The sequence below is a fragment of the Castor canadensis genome, chromosome 7 (assembly GCF_047511655.1).
Source record: "Castor canadensis chromosome 7, mCasCan1.hap1v2, whole genome shotgun sequence".
Classification (NCBI taxonomy): domain Eukaryota; kingdom Metazoa; phylum Chordata; class Mammalia; order Rodentia; family Castoridae; genus Castor; species Castor canadensis.
The window spans coordinates 118,659,294-118,671,840 of NC_133392.1; the positions used below are offsets into that span (position 1 = coordinate 118,659,294).

A 12,547-nucleotide genomic window follows, 5' to 3' on the forward strand; every position below is an offset into this window, starting at 1 on the left:
CTTTTGGTCTCTCCCATCTATACAGGAGGTATACATGTTGTTAAACTTCTTCTCTTTTCTCTTGGTAATCTGTCTTTTGTTTCTATCCTATTAAGAGCTACAGAAGTTAGAAAGAAAGTTATTTTTCTTCCCCTACAGTTACAAGAAAGAAAGTAAAAAAAAAAAAAAAAAAAAAAAAAAAAAAAAAAAAAACTGGAGATAAAATCAGCTTGAAGGTTGTATTAATCCAGACTGGAGGTATTGATGGCCTGAACTTAGGCAAGAGATATGGAGATGGAGGAAACTAGATGGAATTGAAAGGTTTGAGGAAGTAGAATGGACAGTACATTTCTCTTACAAAAGGTAACTTCTACTCTGTTTTTAGAACTTCTCCTGCATCTGCAGTTTTTCCAAATAGTCAGCCCAAAATAATCCTTATGCCAAGGAAGCAGATTTGGGAGTGGCCAACTCTGGTCTCCTACAGTCCTATTTTGGATTACCATATTCTAATCTCCTATAAAACCAAAATGATCTAAGAGACAAAACAAATCATGATAAGAATCCTTTCTTTCCCACCATGAACTCAATTCAATCCTTTCACAGACTCTTCTGAAGACTTCAGAGAAAGTTCAAAATCCTGAGAGTGCCTTTCAAGGCCAGCCAACTTCACCTCCAACCCCACCTCCAGGGCTTCACCAGTCTGTTTGCAGGCCCTGGACCTCATCACTTCTCTTTTTCTGGGCCTTTGCCTATGCCAATTCTGTCTAGAGGTCCTTTCTCTCTCCCCCCTTCTTGTATGACCCCATTGAGGGCCTTGCCCTGTAGTGTGCCCAAAACAATGAGGAACTGGGAGGTTTTTAACTTCAGTGTCTCTAGCCTAGGGCCTAGTACATATGAGGCAGTTAGTAAATTTTTTTGTAAATGAGTGAATGATCCCAGAAGAAAGAAAGGGAACGAGGGAAGGAAAGAAGGAAGGCGGAAGGCAAGAAGGGAGGGGAGGAGGGAGGGAGGGAAGGACACAGACAGACATGCAAACCGGATGAATAAAATCATTGTAACTGTTAATTTTACTCCACGTTGTATATCCATAATGCCCTCTTGTGACTGACAGCTGATTATAGGCTTTAGAGGATACCAGGCCAATTAGCAGACATATATTGAGAACCTCATATGTGAAACACCCAGTTTTGGGAACTAAATGAGTCTACAGCTCACAGTCTAGAGTAATACCTCGTATACCAAAGAATCACTGTGCTCTGGGTGCTACATAAAACATCCAGGTAAGGTAGCAATAGCAAGAGTGTAGGGGGAAACAGACAAAAGAACTGTTATCAGATGCAAGTTTGCTCACTTCTCTAAAGCCAGTACTCAGGAGACTAAAGTTGGTGGAAAGGAAATTAGGTTTATTCAAGGGCTAGCACCTTGAAGATAAGGGAGGGAAAGCGACCATCCCTCCTGTCCAAAAAAAAAAAAAATCTTACCAAGCTCAAGTATGTGGAAGAGCTTTTATAGGGAAGGAAAAGGTGTACAGTGGGACAAAGGGCAGGAAGGCTAGTGCTAAGCTGGGTCTTCATCATCCGGGGCATGTGTCCTTCTCCCTTCCTTTTTTCCATCTTGGAGCTAGTTATAAACATATCACTTTTCTACAAGTTAAACATCTCAGCAGTTTACATGTTTTGTGCTAGATGAAGCACAAATTAAAGAATAAATTGGGGCATGTTCTGATGTTATCTGAAGGTCACCAGATGTTCTGAGTTCTATAAATCTAAAGGAAGAGTTAAAGGAGAAAACTCACTCTGAGCATATTCAAGTTTCCTTATAGAGTAGGGCCTCAACAAAAGCTGCCTTCTTTCCTTCTCACCTGCCTTGGTCTCTCACAACAGTCAACATGTCTAAAACCTACTAAAACTGAACTGAAATGAAGTGAAAGCAGCTCCACCTCCACAAAGAAAACTGGCCCATCCCAGTGGGATGGTGGGATTATGGGACCTTGGATTTTAAAATGTTGGTGACTCCCAGGAGTCCACGGGGTACCCAGGAAAGCAATTCCTGGATACTGGATCTCATCTTCTCTCAGATAATTAGGAGTTAGAGTGTATGGACGACTGAATCATTGCTCTCCTTCTTAGTCCAACAAGGGTTAGAACCCCAGTGTGTTTTCTTAGACATCCAGAGCTAACCAGCGTGTTCTTCCTAGACCTTCAAATGCTGCCCATAAGCCTCAGGAGCCAATCCAAACTCTTAGCATGTCATGCAGTCTTAGGGAACCTAGGCTCCCCTCCCCCTCTGCTGCCCATTTGCACCCTTTTCTCCAACTACACTGAGCCTTTATATGAACCATAATACCAAAACACCTCATTCTCTAACACCTCTGAGCCTCTTCATGCGTTCCCTCTACCTGGGACACCCTGTCTCCAGTTCAGTGCCTGGCGAAGTCATCTTTGTTTTTTAAGGACCAGATCAAGCATTGATTCCCTTGAGTGACTTCTCCAGGTCTAGCTTGTCACCCTTACTTGGTGCCCCAACCATTGCATTCCACCCTTCCTGTTGCCATTTTCTGATTACGTCTTTGTACCTCATTTAACTCTAAGCTTACCAAAGACAGAATCTCTTATCCAATATTGAATCCTCTAGACCTTTCACAGGACCTAAAACTCAGCAAATGTTCCATGAAGGCTGATGTATTGAATAAAACCACTGGACTCCAAGGAATTACCCTAACTGGTCCCCCCTGACTCCCACCTATAGTCAAGTTTTCCTGAATCACATCTGAAATTGTTGCCATTGTGGTTGCCAAGTTGTAACTGTTCAGCTAAACCATCTTATTGGCTGGCCTATGCCTACCATGAGACCATATATGCTAAGAAAGAATCAAAGCCAAAGGGGAATGGTCAGAGGAACCAGATCCAGAACAAAGGCCCAAACTGAAGTCAAGAGGAAATGCATAGCCATACATAGGCTACACACTAAATGTGTTCTTTTAAACCTTTCACACAGCACCTACTATGATCCACGTGTGCTTCTGAGTGCCTTCACCTACATAACCACTATGTGAAGCTACTTCTACTATTATCCCCATTTTACATACGGGGTAAACTGAGGCACAAGATGTTCAAGTAACTTTCCCAAGGATACAAAGCTAGTAAGTGACAGAGATTTTGTGAAGGTCAATGAAGACCCTGAAACAGGTGAAGATGAGATCCTTCAAGAGGAGGAGAGGGTGGTAAACAGTGTGTATAAGGAATAAGGCAGGCCAAGCAACTTGGCCATTCTCTTAGTCATTTAATGATAATGTCATCCATCTGTACCTGGCTCTGTGAGAGGCTTCAGAATTACAGGTAAACAAACAGGGTTCAGTCCTGGCCTCGTGGTGCTCATAGTTCATCAGGCAAATAATCACATGATAAATAAAAGTACTAGAAGGGAAGGATCGTGGCAACACAAACCTGAAAGAAAGGGATGCAATGAATATCAGGGGTCTGGAACTGCCAATCATCCTAGGAACAAGAGGATGAGTAAGCCAAACAAGGATGGAGAGGAGAAGGGTCCAGGCAGAGAGAGAAGCATGTGCACAGGTCCTGAAGCGGGATGGAGTTTGGCCACTCCAGGAGCCAGAAGAATGTGATTGTGGCAGAAGGACACAAAGGATGTTGGCAAGGTAGACATGAGTCAAATCATTTAGACTTTGGGACAAAGCCTATGGGGAAGAAAATAATGGGCACTAGAAAGAGAAGTCAAAGGTAAGTCTTGAATAAAGCACTTAAGCTTCATGTTTTATTACTGAAGTAGGATGGAGTCCAGACAGGTCCTTCAGCATATCACTTTAGAGATTAAAAGTAAAAACAACCAAAAGTGTGTGTTTGATGGAGGGAGGTTAGGTAGAGGGGGTACAACGTCCAGAAGGACAGCAAAAACAATTAGCCAAATTGGCACCACCTGGAAAGAGTTAACCCTTTCCTGCCCTTGATATCTTCATCTACCCAGACACTCTGCAAAATAATAAGCTATCATTTATCAGTGTTCTGCCAGGTAGCATTTAAAACTGAAGTAGGGCAATAAATCAGGCACATATAATTTGAGCCCCGAAGTGTAGTAATTCTTCTTTTAATGCAACATCTGGTATAGATAATACAGTTTGCAGGGGGAGGGGAAGAGAACAGAGAATGCTCTGCAGAGCTTTCATTATTGTGCACACAGTACAAGAAGCTTGATTCCCATCCCATCTTTCCAACAACACCTCAGACTTAAAAGGAGTGTTATGATTATTCCCTCAGCTAGCCAAAAGGAGTGTCAAGTTAATTATAGACTTGTTTGTTGGTTATTAATTAAACCCCAGCTAAACATAAAATCACAGGGGAAGTGTCACTTCCCTCGCCATGCTTCCAGCCCTGGGAGCTGAGAAGTTGATGTTCCTGCCTTTGCCATCCACCCAGTGTCCTGTTTCCTCTGCAGATTTTCTCAGGATGGTCCAGGCCCCTGCCCTGTGTGCAAACAAAATCTTATTTTTAGCTTGGGAGGAACACAAGATTGCAAGCTCTGAAGCAGCAGGGGGACAATAGCAGGAAGTTTGCAGACACTGACCCCTCAGAGACGCCAAGACTTGGGGGAGGAAAATCCCACCCCTCCTGCACCACAGCTCTCAGGTCTTTCTTGGTTCTCACTCTTGCACCAAAAGGAGGGAAGCACACATGTGACTTACAAACTCCAAGCACAGTGCTCTTTCCAAACTGAATTCTGCAATAAAATCCCTGTATTGCAAACTGAAGACTGCTGATTCAGCACCCAAACTTCCCAATTCACCTGTTAGAGCAAGGGTGCACAGAATGGTAGAGCCCGCACTGGTATTAGCTTTGCAATTTGGATTCATGGTCCTTCATGCTATCATTCAATTTCATTCAATTATTCTTTTCCTTTTTTATTATTTGAGATGTATTGTTTTCACTTCGTACTCATCTCCTAGGAGCAAGCATTAGACTCACATTCAAGTTCTAGTTCTTCTGCTAAAATTGCTGTAATATAGATGCTGGAGAATGAGACTTATGAGGTCTCTATAGGAGAGATAGACAGTAGACACAGAATACACAAGTAGTTACTTAAATTTTACTAAGCAGTGGGTGCTAAAAGAACCTACATTAGACAGACCCACCATCATGTCTTAGTATCTCCTAAAACCTTCTCACAAGTAGTTCATAAATCATTATGCAATTGTAAAGGTCAAAGTGAAGCCAAGAGATTATACTATAGACAAAACAATACAGCTCTTATGGAAGGAAGGAGGAAGAAGGAGAGAGAGAGAGAGAGAGGACAAAACATTTAAAAATTTTAAAGTGCTACATATATGATCGGGTTATGACAACTGTCATTCTTATATTCTGAGATACCAAGTTTAGCTCCTATCAAAGATTCAGAGAAGAGCTTACATTAGAGTTCCATATTGCTTTCCTTTTTCTAGTCTTTTGTAGTGTAGGAAGGGATAAAGACATGAGAAGTGGGTGATAATCACTCTATATTCTATTGTGTGCCAAATAAAATTCTTCATATACTCCCTGCTAACCTGAACAAATTATTCAATGTTTACCACTGTTCTTCTAGTTTTCAAGAGGTGAATGATAACTGTGATTATTGTCAGTGTTAAATGAAACAACACATATACATATACAACATATTAGGCACTTGGGAAATAGCAGGAGTCACTCTTGCCTTCCCTTCCCTTCTGTATTAGTTAGACTTTTCATAACTGCAACCAAAATACTTACATAAAAGCATAAAAGAGGAGGGGCTTGTTTTGCTCACAGTTTCAGAGGGCTCAGTCAATGATCACTTGACCCCATGCTCTTGGGCAGAACACCATGGCAGAGGGAATGTGTGGCTGAGGAACTTCTTCACCTCATGGCAGACAGGAAGCAGCAGAGAAAGGGAATACAGACAAGATGGGGCCAGAATAAGATACAACCCCATGGACACACACACCCCAGGGACATAGTTTTTCCAGATCAGCCCCACCTCCTAAAGTTTCTACAACCCCTCAAAATAATGCCACCAGCTCTGGACAAAATATTCAACACATGAGTCTGTAGGGGACATTTTATATTCAAACCAGAATCCCTTTCCCCCAGAGAAGTCTTCATTTCACAAAAAGATGAGTCAACATTCTAGGATCCTTGGCAGTAGGTTGCTGTCAGAGGCATCCCCTACCCTGTCAGTCTGTGGCATTGGTCTTGCCTCCAGTGACTTAAAAGTTAAAAAGAAATATAATTGCATGCCCCTCAGTTGTAATTTCCCACTTGCTGTTCATGCATGAAGGCTGGAGTGTTTCTGAGTAAAAGGAAGTTGGGAAAAGGAGTGGGTATTATGGGAAGATTTCATGGTTTTTATTTGCTTCTCTGAGAGCTTATGACCAGTTTAATAGGAAAATACCTTCTCCCCATTTTCCAAGAGTTGAGCAATGAGGCATTTGCAGTTCTCCTTACATACAGAAGAGCTTAGGGCAAGCATCCAAAATGGAGCTTCAATGTTGATATTTTAAAGATTCAAAGTTTGCAGAATTGCACATCTCCCAGGACCTTCACATGCAAAACTGATTGTAAAACTTACTCCAGGAGAAGCTTCACCTCCCCTGGAGATCTGGCATGCTTCTTCCTGATGATTAAAAAAATATGTCTCAACCCCTACCCTGGTCCCAACTTTATGCTAGGTGTCATGAAATATGGCTAGAGATGGGGCAAATAAGACAGTGGCAATCTTGCCCAGGATACTCACAGATGACCCTCTGCAGACATAGATATATGGGTTGGAGGAGTAAGCAAGTTACAGAGCAAAAAGCAAACCCATCTCTGGGAATGTTCATTAATGAATAGATACAACATGCTGGGGATTTTCACAGCACTGGATTTTTCCATTCCACTGTGCATATGGCCCTTCCAATGATACAGAGAGACAGGAATTTCAACACATATGGTCAGGAACAGGATACTTATGTTGTATATGAAGACACTGGAGCTGAGAACCTAAGTGACACAGCTAGAATTCACACTTAGCTCTGACTCAAAAGCCCACTTGTGTCTGGCTGTCACACAGCTACCAAAGGACATGAGCAAGTAAGGCCAAAAGCAAATAAAATTATTACAGAGGGCAGAAGAACTCAAATTCATGGCATGGGTGGAAAAATTCATTACTGGGGCAAATAGCACCTGTTTTTCTTAAATTATAACCTGTTGAATTAATGGTCCCCATGTCCTCAAGAAAAGGTTAGAGTACAGGAAGGCTCCTCCACCGAAATAGGCAAGGAGCATGTAATTAGTTTTAGAAAGACTTTCATCCAAAATGATTAAATCAAGCTTTGGCACATGAAAGAGTAAGCTTCAGTTATTGGAAAATTTACTTAGGTGACACAGCTCATTTCCTGATGAAGCCAGATTAATGGGACATTACAAACCTAATTCCTCTAGAAGTAAATGACTCACCTCTCCTCCTGCTGGGCTGCCTGGGAGCTTTCCATGGGCTTGGCCTCCTTCCCCTTCTGAACACCCAAGTGCCAGGATGGGAAGTTCAGCTGGTAGGGAGAAGTAAACAAATCAATCCTTTTCTGGTTCTGGGTCTCCACTAAATAGGCCTTACACTAAGTGGCGAGCTAAGCCCCTTCCCATGGAGTTGTAGAAGGCAGTATTTGGAACTCACCAAGCAGGCCTGCAGAAAGCCTCCTTAGTGAAATGGGCTTTGAAATGAATGAGACTGAAAAATGGTATCCAGGAGGTCTGGAGGTAGACCTCTCAGAATGAGGGGCACAGGGTGTAAGGGCGTTAGCATCTGCGTAGATATTCAAAAACAAGTTATACACTACAACAGAACCCTCAATAATCAGATGGTCAAGATGTCCTACTCCATGGTCATTAGTTTCTTCCCCCAGACACCCTCACACTTGCTCGATGGGATCATGAACAAGGTGGCCATAGGCATAGAGAGGAAAGTCAGCTGTGCTGTTATTGAACCCATGCATAAATAAGTGCCTAACCAATCACAGCAGAGACCGATGCTAAGACTAAGCTGTGGCATCATTTCCAGGGAACACATTCAGGTCTGATCAGACCTCTGAATCCTATAAGGGGCAATGAATTATCTCACCGGAATGGATTGCAGCATATATATATATATATATATATATATATATATATATATATATATGGATTTTACTTCTGTGCCTACAATGTTTCTGACAACAGCACCATCTACAGACATAAAAATATCTTATTATCCATCATGGAATCCCACACTCATTGCTTCTGACCAAAGGACACATTTTACAAGAAAGAAATGGGACAGGGGGTTCATGACCATGAGTCTTACCATGAACTTAATCACTCAGAAGCAATCCATTGCAGTGATAAAATGACTTCTTGAAGACTCACTTATATGGTGCTTGCTAGACGACAATATTTGCAAGGTTAAGATACCATACTACAAGACTCAGTGTATGTTCTATGTCATTTTCCTATAGCCAGAATTCTTGGGCGTGAGAACCAAAAAGTGAGAGGAGCTTCTTTCACCATTATCTCTAATGACCCATTCACAAAAATTTTGCTACAAATTTTGGCTCTGATGAGTCAGAGGACTTAGCTTCCAAGGACAGAATGTTCCTACCCAGGGAACACAAAAGTGACTCATTGAACTGAAGTCAAGACTGCCACTTGTTGACTGGTGCCCCTTATACCACCAACATGACCAGAGGTGAAAGTTCATGGAAGACCATGGGGATCCAATACATTTAGATATGCTGTGGGGTTAGATCCTTTGCCTCACACAATCAGGCAAAGAACCATGACCAACTGAGGGACCTGAAGAAGAGCAAAGACCACATAAATTTAGCAGAGAAAAAGGGAAGTTTTAATCTAACTATGCCCTAGCAATCAGTTGCAAAAATGAGTAAAGTTTGAACTATGCAATGAGTCATCGTCAGTATATCCACTTCTTCCCAAGATTCTGAATAAAATCTAGGTACATTCTTCTGGCTAGCAGACACTAGGTGCAGGAGACACCGGGAAAGAAATTGTCTTCCCTTTTCTGCTTCTGTAGTGGAAGGCAACTGCCTATAAGAGTCCTAACAATCTATTGAGATTAAGGAGATAGAAAAGTTTTGTACAAGGAAGTTAAGGTGTCCACTTGCACCTCTCCTTCCTCCTGCTGGTGGAGACTTAAACACTCAACCAGAGGGCAAAAGACTGAACTTCCTGGGCCTGAATCATCATAAACCTAAATCAGTAGTGCTGATCCATCCAGACTTGAATACAAGGCTTTCCTCTGACATACTAGTTTGGAGCCCGAGGAGATTCACCAGAAGGAAATTCTTACTTAGCAGCCGGTCTCACCCATTATTCAGCTCCACTTTTTAGATGCAAGCAAACTCTTGCCACATTCCCTATTCTAAGTCCAAAACCAAAACTTTAATTTCCTTTGTGGGAATAAAGAATGGTCCACATAAGAACAAAACTGCTACTGACCACAGGGAAGGGGAAGAAAAAATATCCAAAGAGCAAAGCCCACAGCTGCCGCCCCAAGAAGTCCCACAAATGAGGACAATGGACAACTTGTTCTCCTGCAGAAAGAAACTGGGCAGTCCCCAACCTGGAAGTCGCTCACTGTCTTTCTTAATTTTTTTCTCTTGAAATACAATTTATTGGAAATTCTGCCAGATCTCCAGGGGGAAAACAAAGGTCTGGCAGTAAAATGAAACACCTAATTAATGAAGAGAACTGTTCCACCATTGCCAGAGAACTCTCTGCAAGACCCAAGGAGTTAGGGGAGGGAGACTCACGGAGTGCTGAGCACCTGTAACTGTTATACTTCTTACAGTTATTGTGAAGGTTAAATGAGTTAATTAACCTAACCGTTTGGAAAAGCAGACATAATGTCACATAAACATCAACCGTCATCATGACATGTCAGACAGTTCACTTTTGTACACATTATCTTACATTATCCTTGCCACAACTCTGGGTTAGGGATCACCGAGCTCAACTCACCAACAATAAAATCAGAACAGGAGAGTCAATTAGTCACTAGCCTAAGCTTACACAGCTACACATGGTACAGCCGGGACTAAAATTCATGGTCCTACTATTTTAAGGCTGAGAAGTTTCTGGAATATCATGCTGATCCCTTTCCCTATAATGAAATGGCATTCTCATCATTTGGTCCCTTTGCAGGCTTGGATGTTTCACCATAGGCCTGTGTCTCCTTAGGGCCCCCAGTCCCCTGCCTCTGTGCTGGTCAACACATACAGGTCAGGTTGGGGGAACTGTGAGGAGAAGGGCAGGGAGAAGCAAATCTTTACAGACAGTATCTGACTGTCCCAATTGCAAGAGGAGGTTGAAAGAGAAAGAGAGGCAGGCATGAGAAAGGGAAAAGGAACAGAAAAGAGTGAGAGAAGAAGGAAACCATTCCACTGGCATTCATTTATCTGCTTGTGCATTTGTAGCCAGCCTTGATTTTAAAGAATGATACAGCAAGATAACTGTGAGACTTGTTTGGAGCAGAGTGGCAAGTTTTCAATAAGTCTTCTTAAATCTTTCTTCAACTTTATCATTTTGTTGGAACACAAGAAGCCCTTGGCAACAGCCTACTTCTTGCTCACCACCTGCCTCCGCATCTAGCAAAAGGCTTCGTACATAGTAAGTGATCAGAACTCTCAGCTGGCTGTGGGACCCACAGGTGTATCCCAAGCAGCTGCTGCCCTGGGGTCTGAGAAGGCACTGTGAAGCCCTTTCCCTTCCTTCACTCCCTGGGCCAGGATGGCAAGTTCCTTGCATTTGCTGTTCCTGTGTATGTGAGAATTTCCCAGGGGAAGCAGCCTTATGAAGCCCCAATCTCAGCCCTCAGCCCTAAATTGAAACGAGCAGCCCAGCTTGCACTGGCTGCGTGCTGCTCTCAACTTCAGAAAATGCTGCTTCATGTTTAGATGCAATGACTACTTCCTCTCCAGAGCATGCCCGGCCATGTTCCAATCTGATCAGGGAGGAGCAGGGAGCAGGGCTGTCAGGATGAATTATGCTTCCCTGAAGCTTTCCCAGGATTCAGACACTGGGCAGAGCTCTACCAGCAGGCAGAGAACAGAACAGGAAGTTCCACTGTGCCCAGCCCCACTGCCCCTGGCACAGAACCAGCATGATCCTACAGGACCCATGGCCTCTGACCTGGCCCACTTGCCTCTAGGTGTGCCCTCTCCAATCAATTCCAGGTTCCTGCTGCCAGAGGGAGTCAATCACCACTTGAAAATTAGTTATTGGACAACTGCCCTGGGTCAGATACCGTTTAGGAACACAGCAGGATACACAAAGGGGAAAAGTGCCTGTCCTCGGGAGGTTTACATCCTAATGGTCTCATCACCTTATTTCCCTGCTCTCACTGAGAAGTATTCAATGGCTCCCTAAAACCAATTAGATGAAAACTAGACTTTGTAATACAAATTAGGTCCTCCAGGCTCAGATCCAAATCTGCTTGTCCAGCTTCAAGTTCAATTTTTCACTATATATGGCCTTGTTATAAACCTGTTGAAACCTACTCACCCCACAAGGTCCAGCTCTAGCTCCAGTGTCTTCTCCCTGAAACCATCCAAGCTTCCCTTTCCCTTGTGTTCTCCAAGCACCATCCCAGAAGTATACAGCAAGGGGAATTGGCAGAAGTTTCCGACAATCTCAGTTCACCTTTTCATGGTTCATTCTTCTAAGCCCAACTCTATTTTGAGACATGCAAATATAGTAGCAAACATAAGTCAGGTATCTTTTGGGATCTAACTAAAATCTATTGCGTTCCTAAAATGTACCAAATACTGTGCTACATACTTGCATTTATTTTATCTCTACCCATCCTCCCTCTTCTCTTATTTACAAATAAGGAAAGCAAACTCAGAGAGGTGAGGTAATTTACCCAAGGTCACACAGTTAGAAAGTAAGGGATTCCCACTTCAAAGCTAGGTTTAACAGCTTCTCTTGCTCTTTCCCTGACGCCATTTCTACTCACCTGTAGCACACGGATTTTCAAGTCCACAGTACTATCCTGCAGGTACCTGAACAAAGTTACAAGACTGGGCATATACCTGGGACATCTTTTTCACTTACAGCTAAGTTATTTAAACACTAGTGTCAAGAATATCTACATTAAAATAAGCCCAGATGTTGCATTTTGTGGAGTAGAATTTCAAGATTGCATACATTTTAAAGATGAATGCAAATCTTTCAATCCACTGTGCACCAGAGGAGGGCTGCTTTGGGATATGCTCCAGGCCTCCCAGCTGGTACCCATTCAGTCTCCTGGACCATGAATGATACTCAGATAGAAGAGGGTTTCTTAATATTTCACTTTCTTACTGAACTGTGCATGCCTTCCCCTAAGAGTGGGGCTCTGTGTTGGCAGGTGACCGATGTTGGCTGAATGATGTTGTGTTAAGGATGAACTGACTCCTCTTGTAGCATCTTCAACTCTATAGGGATCTTAGCTGCTCTATGCTACAAAAAGCTAAGGGTAGAATTTCAGCCATTGTATTAAGAGATAAGAGGGGTTTACATTGTAGGGGACC

At 42.8% G+C, this 12,547-nt stretch overlaps 1 long non-coding RNA gene across 1 annotated transcript; it reads right to left on the reverse strand.

The window, feature by feature from the left end:
- Positions 1 to 5,733: 5,733 nt before the first annotated feature.
- On the reverse strand, positions 5,734 to 11,697 carry LOC141424671 (uncharacterized). The gene is made up of 3 exons (XR_012449534.1): positions 11,538 to 11,697; positions 7,443 to 7,531; positions 5,734 to 5,859 (listed from the first exon to the last, which is right to left on the reverse strand). It is a non-coding gene; the product is annotated as an uncharacterized lncRNA (long non-coding RNA).
- Positions 11,698 to 12,547: the final 850 nt, after the last annotated feature.